General features: G+C 37.1%; 1 long non-coding RNA gene across 1 annotated transcript; it reads right to left on the bottom strand.

Moving 5' to 3' along the window:
- Nucleotides 1-5,840: 5,840 nt before the first annotated feature.
- LOC308343617 lies at nucleotides 5,841-8,525 on the bottom strand. The gene is made up of 3 exons (XR_013966888.1): nucleotides 8,301-8,525; nucleotides 7,079-7,467; nucleotides 5,841-6,062 (listed from the first exon to the last, which is right to left on the bottom strand). It is a non-coding gene; the product is annotated as an uncharacterized lncRNA (long non-coding RNA).
- Between the last annotated feature and the right edge of the window lie 739 nt (nucleotides 8,526-9,264).

Here is a 9,264-nt window from a genome sequence, read left to right as displayed (position 1 = left end):
TCTGTTTATTGAAGAGACTGTCTTTTTTCCAATGTATATTTTTTCCTGCTTTGTCAAAGATTATTTGACCATAGAGTTGCGGGTCCATATCTGGGCTTTCTACTCTGTTCCACTGGTCTATGTGTCTGTTTTTGTGCCAGTGCCATGCTGTCCTGGTGATCGCAGCTTTGTAGTAAAGCTTGAAATCAGGCAACATGATGCCACAAGTTTTGTTTTTCTTTTTCAACATTTCCTTAGCAATTTGGGGTCTCTTCTGGTTCCATACAAATTTTAGGATTGTTTGTTCCAGCTCTTTGAAAAATGGTGGTGGTATTTTGATTGGGATTTGAAAGTATAGATTGCTCTAGGCAATTTTAACAATGTTTATTTTCTGATCCATGAGCATGGAATGCTCTTCCATCTTTTTGAGTCTTCTTCAATTTCTTCCATGAGTGTTCTTATAGTTCCTCGGCTACAGATCCTTTACCACTTTGGTTAGGTTTTTTTCCCCAGGTATCTTATGGTTCTTGGTGCTATAGTAAATGGAATTGATTCTGTAATTTTCCTTTTTGTATTTTCATTGTTAGTGTATAAGAAAGCAACTGATTTCTGTACATTGATTTTGTACCCTGCCACATTACTAAATTGCTGTATGAGTTCCAGTAGTTTGGGGGGGTGGAGTTTTTTGGGTTTTCCATAGAAAGTATCATGTCATCTGCAAAGAGAGAGAGTTTGACTTCTTCGTTGCTAATTTGAATACCTTTTATTTCTTTTTTGTTGTCTGATTGCTGTTGCTAGGACTTCTAGTACTATGTTGAACAACAGTGGTGAGAGTGGGCATCCTTGTCATGTTCCTGATCTCAAAGGGAAGGCTGTCAGCTTTTCCCCATTGAGGATGATATTCACAGTGGGTTTTTCATAGATAGATTTTATGAAGTTGAGGAATGTTCTCTCTATCCCTATACTTTGAATTGTTTTAGTTAGGAATTGCCAAATGTTTTTTCTGCATCAATTGAGAGGACCATGTGGTTCTTCTCTCTTCTCTTATTGATCTGTTCTATCACACTGATTGATTTATGAAAGTTGAACCACGCTTGCATCCCATGGATAAATTCCACCTGGTATGGTGGATAATCTTTTTAATGTACTGTTGGATCCTACTAGCTAGGATCTTGTTGAGAATCTTAGCATCCATATTCATCAGGGATATTGGTCTCAAATTCTCCTTTTTGGTGGGGTCTTTGCCTGGTTTGGGGATCAGGGTAATGCTGTCTTCATAAAAAGAGTCTGGAAGTCTTCCTTCTGTTTCTATTTTTTTTGAAACAGCTTCAGGAGAATAGGTATTATTTCTTCTTTGAATTTTTGATAGAATTCTCCAGGGAATCCATCAGGTCCTGGGCTCTTGTTTTTTGGGATGTTTTTGATCACTGCTTCAATCTCATTACTAGATATTGATCTATTCGGGTTGTCAATTTCTTCCTGATTCAGTTTTGGAAGTTTATATGTTTCCAGGAATGCATCCATTTCATCTAGGTTGCTTAACTTATTGGCACATAACTTTTGATAATAATTTCTGATGATTGTTTCAATTTCCTTGGTGTTAGTCATGATCTCTCCCTTTTCATTAATAATTTTATTAGTTTGGGTCCTCTCTCTTTTCTTATGGATTAGATTGGCCAAAGATTTATTGATCTTATTTTAAAAATAGAAAAAGAAAAAAAAAAGAGAGTGTCCACTCACACCCAGGAAAAGGCTCAGAAAAGACCTAAGAATACCAAAGTTTACACCTCACATTGATCCTTATCACAAAGGCAGCCTAGAACAATTTTTAAAAATGAGCAAAATTAATTACAAAAGTCTGCAAACCCTAGAGAAAGAAGGAGAATCTCACCTCCAGATATAGCACATTGTCAGATTCACATGGTCAGTTTTCAACAAAATATACAAGACATACCAAGAAACAAAAAACTAAGCTTATTCAGAGGAAAAAGATAAATCAACAAAAACTGTCCCTGAGAAAGACTTAATGACAGATATACTAGATGATGACTTTAAATAACTGCCTTAAAGGTTCTCAGAGAACTAAAGGAAGATGTGGAGAAGGCCAAGGAAAAAGTGAATGTCAAATAGAAATGTCAATAAAGGCATAGAAAATCTAAAAAGAAACCAGAAACAAAATCTAGAACTGAAAAGTGCAATAAATGAAATGAAAATTTCACAAGAGGGATTCATGGCAGATTTGAGCAAGTGGAAGAAATAATCCATGAACCTGAAGATAAGACAATGGAAATGATCAAGTGTGAAGAACAGGAAGTTAAAAGATTGAAGAAAAGAACACGGCCTAAGTGACCAACATAAGCATTGTGGATGCTCACAAGGAAAAGAGAGAAAGAAAGGGATAGAGAGAACATTTGAAGTAATAATGGCTGAAGACCACCCAAATGGATGAAAGATAGGAGTATAAGCATCCAGGAAACTCAACAAACTCCAAGGAAAATGAACTCAGATGCTCACATCAGGACACATTATAATCAAAATTTAGAATGATAAATAGAGAATATTAAAAGCAGCAAGAAAAAAGTGACTCGTCACATACAAGTGCTTGTCAATGAGATAATCAATAGATTTCTAATCAGAAATTCGGGAGGCCAAAAAAAAAAAAAAATTGGAATCCAGAAGACAGTGGCCCAATAGATTCAAAATGCTAAAAGAAGGGATGTCCAGGTGGCTCAGTGGGTTAATTGTCCAATTCTTAGCTTCAGCTAAGGTCATGATATCAGGGCTGTGAAATAGAGACCTGTGTCAGGTTCCATGCACAGTGAGGAGTCTGAGAGTCTCTACCACTTCCTCTCCCTCTGCCCCTCCCTTCACTCACAGTCTCCCTCTCCCTCTCTCAAATAAAACAATATCGTTTTTTAATTCTGTAAGAAAAGAAAATCAACAACAAGAAAATCTTATGTTCAGCAAAACTTCCCATCAATAGTCAAGGAGAATTAAGACAGTCCAAGATAAATAAACTAAGGGAATTGGTTTCCACTAGATCCACCCTGAGAGAAATACTCAACAAAGTTTTCCAGGGAAAAATGAAAGGACACAAGACAGTAGCCAAAGGTGTATGAAGAAATAAAGGCTTGAAAAAGGTAAATGAATGGGCAATTATAAAAGTTACTGTTATTGTAATAATGACTTATAACTACCTTTTTATTTTCTACATGATTTGCGATTAGTACATTAAAAATTAGTTTAAAAACTACTACCATTATTTGGACTTTGTTTGTAACTTACTTGATGATATCTTACTAGGTGCATATATGTTTATAATTGTTATATCTTCTTGCTGTATTGAACCTTTTATTAATATATACTGTTTTTCCTTGTCTCTTGTAATCTTTTTTGATTTAAAATCTATTGTGTTTGATATTTAGTTATCTGCTTCTCTTTTCTTTTGGTTATTACATAACCAAAAATAATAACCAAAATTTTGGTTATTAATTTTCTACATAATTTAAGATACTAATACATTTAAATTAATGACAGATTGTGTTTGGGGGCACACAATGTATAAAAATGTTATTTTGTGACATCAACTAACAAAAAAGGTTGGGGTTGAAGGTATACAGGACCAGCATGTTTGAATGTTATTAAGCTGGTACAAATTAAATTCTGAGTGTCACAGATGTAGGAGGTTAAGTGAAATCCCCATTGTAACCACACATATGAAATAGCTGTAGAATATAAACAAAAGAGAATGAGAAAATAATTTAATGTTTTTCAAAGAATCAACTAAACACAAAAGAAACAGTGATACAGAAAGTGAGGGACAAAGAAGATATAAAGCATATAGCAAACAAATAGTGAAAGGACAGAAGTAAGTCTCTCCTTGTCAGTAATTACATTAAATGTACACGAATTAAATTCTCCAGTCAAAAGACAGAATGACAGAATGGATAAAAACAGGTGATCCAATTGTAATATCTTCATATTGTGACAGATGGTGGCTAGACTTGTGGTGAGCATAGCATAACATATACAGTTGTCAAACCACTATGTTGCACACCTGAAACTAATGCAATGTTGTGTGCCACTATAGTTCAATAAGAATAACACTTTAAAAATTAAAAATGATATGTGATTAACAACAGGGGCAAGAAGGTGTGGGGTGTATGGAAACTTCCTGTACTACCTTCACAACTTTTCTGTAAACCTAAAATTATTCCAAAATGAAATGCATTGAAAAAATAAAAATGCCACAAACACACACACAAAGAAAAGCATAACCCAACCATATTCTGTCTATAAGAGATTCATTTTAGATGATACAGATAGACTGAAAGGGAAATTATGAAAAAAGATATTCCATGCATGTAATAACCAAAAGAAAACAGAAGCAGATAACCAAACATCAAACACAATAGATTTTAAATCAAAAAAGATTACAAGAGAGAAGGAAAAACAGTATATTAATAAAAGGTTCAATACAGCTAGAAGATATAACAATTATAAACATATATGCACCTAGTAAGATATCATCAAAATGTCTAAATCAAAAACTGACAGAACTGAAGGAGCAATAGTTCTATAATAATCATTGGAAATTTCATACTCCACTCTAAATAATGGATAAAATATCCAGAAAGAAGATCAGCAAGGAAATAGAAGACTTAGGCAGATTGATCCACTAGCTGTATCAGACATATGGAACACTCTACCCAATAAGAATGGCAAACACATTCTTCTCAAGGGCACATGGGACATTTTCCAGCAGAGACCATATGTTAAGCCACCAGTATATCTCAATAGATTTTAAAAGATAGATATCATACAACATACTTTTTCTGATTGCAACAGGTTGAAGTTAGAAATCAACAGAAGGAAAACCAGAAAATTCATAAATTATGGAAATTAAACAACACCTTTTATTTAAGCAATGTATCAAAAAGAAATCACAAGGAAATCATAAAATACTTAGAGACAAATGAAAATGAAAATACAACATACCAAAATTTAAGGAATACACCAAAAGCAGTACTTGGATATTTAAAGCTGTAAACGCCTATATTAAAAAAGAAAGTTCTCAAAAAAAATTCTCAAATCAATAACCTATTCTGCCACCTTAAGACACTGGGGAAAGTGTACTAAACCTAAAATAAACAGATGTTAGAATTAATTAAGATAAGGAGAAAATTAATAGAACTATTAATAAAATTAATAGTATTTTAAATATATTTAATTATATTTAAATTACATTTAAATATAGAATTATAAAAATCATAAAATTATGTATTATATATTATATATGATTAATATATTATAAAATTATTAAAATCATAAAGTGTAATTATGTTTAATTATATTTAAATGTTTTAAATATAAAATAATTAAATAATAATATTCAATAAAATTTAAAAATATGAAAGCAATGAAACCAAAGTGAGTACTTTGAAAAGATCAAGAAAATTCACAAACAAGACAGAAAGAAGCAAATTATTAGAACAAAAAATGAAAGAAGGAACACTACTAGTGACCACATGGAAATATAAAGGACTATAAAAGAATTCTATGAATTTTAGATGCAATAAATTAGAAAACAGATGCTATAGACAAATTCTTAGAAAGACAAACTACCAAAGTTAGCTTAAGAAGAAACAGACATTCTGAATAGACTTATAAAGAGTAAATGCTGCCCCATTTAGGTAAATTTCAGAGTTTACTGATCAATATTAATGTATGGAGGTTTCCTTAAAATGAAATGACACTCAATTACAGAGATGAAATATGCAGATATGTCATTGTGGAGGCAAGGTCTACACAGCCTAATAAGGTTTCCAGCACTTAACATAAAACACATACACACATTTTTTCCATCTTTTCAATATGACTAGATTAAAAAAGATTTTGTGCTAAGCAGTCCTATACAAAAGACATTGTCTATCTTTTCCTGGGATAGAGAAGTATAATAATTACAAAAAAAAAAACAAAACTTGGGATTAAATAACCTCCTCCATAAAGAAGCATGGTGACATTATGGCCATGATCTTGAGGAATCGGAGATACCCAATCCACCAGTAGATAACGGCTTCCACCTAGAAGCAATACAAAATTTCATTTTTGTAAATGTGAGAACAGAGAGTCTTAAATTGATATTGGGGATTGGGAAACCCAGGGTAAGACAGCAGAGAGTTGATGGTCAGTAGAAGAAAATGAGTTTCTTTCAGATAAGCCCCCGACCGGATACCCACATTCCTTCTGACAAAATCTTGACATGTAGCAATCTTACATGAAAGATTCCCTTTTGCAATTCAAGGTGTCTACGCCAGTGTGATGAGCTTCTCTATGTTTAGGCCTGAAGAAGTTCCTGAACCTCAGTATATCCTGCAATTTAGGCAGGCTTTATGAAGGTATTGTGTCCTAAAGAAGTAACTATTTGGTCGAAATTTTGGCACAGTGCTATGTGTCTAAGAATATAGGGTTTCTAAGGGAATAACAATCAGAGCTATTTCTGGAATCCTTCTCTCTGGAATTTATGTTAACATGGAAGCCAGAAACATGAGAACATGAATATCAGTCCAAGAGCCGGGGAAGCAGAAGGGGATTACAGACGTTTCTCAGAGCCAAAATCCTTCAGATTCAAATATATTTGACAGGAGGTTCTTCAGTTGGGGCCTGCATCTTGCTGAACATAAAATTAAAGCATTCAGGATAACTGTGGGTCCTTGGAGTGGATCTGCAGGATCCTCTGTGCAAGAGAGATGGGGACATCACCCAACCAAAGAAAATCCTGGGATCCTAAGGAAACAGAAACGTGATCACCTGCGGAGGTACAGGTTCTACCACACCAATGTCTAAAACCATGTGATACCACAGAACGTTTTTCTTGAATTTATGGGTTAAGGAATAGAATTTGCCCACATTGGGAAGTGGGTGTTATTTGGAAGATGAAGATCTCACGATGATGGGGTCACCCGAAAGAGATGTAGGACTATAGTAATGGTGTGTATCTGTGCAACTATTCTAGTTTTTTATATCTATGCTTGTCTTGCCTGAGGTAACAAGGATTATAGAAAACAAAAACCCCCTCAAACAGTCTGCTCTGCCTCACCTTTAATCCTTGGAAGAAAAGGATACGGGGAGAAACCATCCTACAGAGGCAGCCACTCCTGAGGGTCTTGGTATGCCCAGTGCATTCTGGGCCAGAGGCGGGGCTTCCAGCACCTGCAAACGACATCTGCTCCCTCTCAGAGTCTGGAGGACATGTACTTTCAAGAGGTGAGAAAGTTCTTTTTTTTTTTTTCTGTTGCTTTAACTACCATTAAAAAATAGGTTTTTAAAAAGAAATACTAATTTTTAGGAATCCCCACTGTAAAAGTAAAGTTTGGGAAAGAGGACAGGTTCGGGGTAAGAAACAGTGTGTAAAATCTGAGTGTGTCCATCATGGAGGTCTGATGTGCTCTTGCAAAAGGCTCCTCATTCCGCTGACCCTCAGGGTGCCTGTCAGGAAATAAAAAGAGTGATGCCCAATTAGTTGAACTCAATGGTTTCTTAAAGTTCTAGGATCCCCAGATTCATAGGGATCTAAAAGTGGTCCTGGAAGACCTCTGTCCTTTCATAATGGATCCAAAAACTTCTTGAGGAAACTCCATCCTATGATACCTCCTTATCCTGATAAATGTTCCTGTTTACTTTCTGTTCCTTTGGGGGGGCAAAAAATAAAGGAAATAAACCTGAATTCACACAGAACTACTCTGTCTTTCAAAACCTTCCACCACCAAGGGTGAAAAGAGAGAGGGGCTCCCAAGATCATGATTGTCCTAGGGCCCCTTCCTCTGCCCTCTCAGTTCTCCAGGTGTCTTATTAAAGATACATTCCCAGTCTATACAGCTGCCCCCAGAAGCTCCCATCCTTGGCCTCCAAGAGCCTGAAACTGACCTCACCTTCCACTTTCTACTGGCATCTACTGCACACCCCCAGACTTTCAGGGTGTGCACCTGAAAGTCCTGGCTGGTGATCTGGAATAGGCGGCTCTGGCTCAAGGTCTCCAGTTCAGCACTTGAACTAAATTCTGGCCCCGGATATGCACAATGCACAATGGGAATCACCTCCAGAGCAGACAGAAAGAGAAGAAAAGAAACTTGCTGTTTTCTCCAGAACTGACTTCCCTAGCACAGCAGTGGGGCCCCTCTCTGCCACACAGGCATGGCCACTTCTCCCTCCTCTAGCCTGAGACACAATACTTTCTGGAAAACCACTTAGTGTTTTGTGCCTGAGCCCTGGCCCAGGTGCCTGGGATGCAGCTGTCTCTGGTTCTCCTGCCAAGCACTCACCCACTTTGGATACAGTCAGAATTTTCACAGCCTCTGAGAGCAGGAGTCCAGGCAGAACAAAGCCAGCTAGTTGCGGTGTCCTCTGCCTGGCCATGTTCACTCCTGTATCAGCTGTGGAGCCAAGCCCTATGCCCAGAGCCCTGCTTCCTGAGCCTGGCACAGCGACCAGTGCACCCATTGGACACGTGTGGTGCTGGCAGCCAAGGAAACGCACAGGCCCGCGGATTGCGAAGAGGTGAGGTGTGGATCCCACCTGTCTGTCCTTCACTGGCTACTGCCCTTTGCTCCTCCTCTCAGGGTGCCTGGTCTACTGGCTACTCTGTCCTCACCCTCCCTAACCTGGGGCAGTGGGAAGGAGGGGTTAGTGAGCTCTCTTTAACCCCTCTCTGTCCTTGATCACCACACTCTCCACAGAGAAGATTCTCTGAACCAGGAATGTAGGGACCTTAGGAAGTTGTTTCCAAGGTCGTTCTGCCTCCAGGTGACTCAGACCCATCTCTATTTTAGGAATCTTTTTCCAAATTTTCCCATTCCTAATGGCTCTTTTGACTGCACCCTGCCATCCCCATGCCCCATTTCCCAGGTAACTGCTTAAAATCTCTTATATTCCAATCTCAAGATCCCAGAAGCTGATTCCCATTGGAAAATGCTACTCTTGCTGCTCAGAGTTTCTTTGGAAAGTAACTTACTAGTGTCTTAGTAAGTAAATACTCAGTAAGTAAATACTTAGAAAGTAACTTAGTGTCCCCTAGTACTTAGTAAGTACTTAGAAAGTAACTTAGTGTCCCCTAAGAGTTAAGCTCCACTGGAAGGCCAGAACTTGACTGAAGCACTGAACCTCTAAAGGTCAGTCTATAGTTCTGAATGGGCATGACAATATAAGACAGGGCAGTGGGCCCCAAAAAGTTCTATTCTTATAAATGTTTCAAATTAGGGAACCTGGGTGGCTCAGTGGGTTGAAGCC

Source organism: Martes martes, assembly GCF_963455335.1.
Source record: "Martes martes genome assembly, chromosome: 5".
Classification (NCBI taxonomy): Eukaryota; Metazoa; Chordata; class Mammalia; order Carnivora; family Mustelidae; genus Martes; species Martes martes.
The sequence above is the reverse complement of the archived record's forward strand: the minus strand, read 5'-3'. Positions and strand labels throughout refer to the sequence as shown.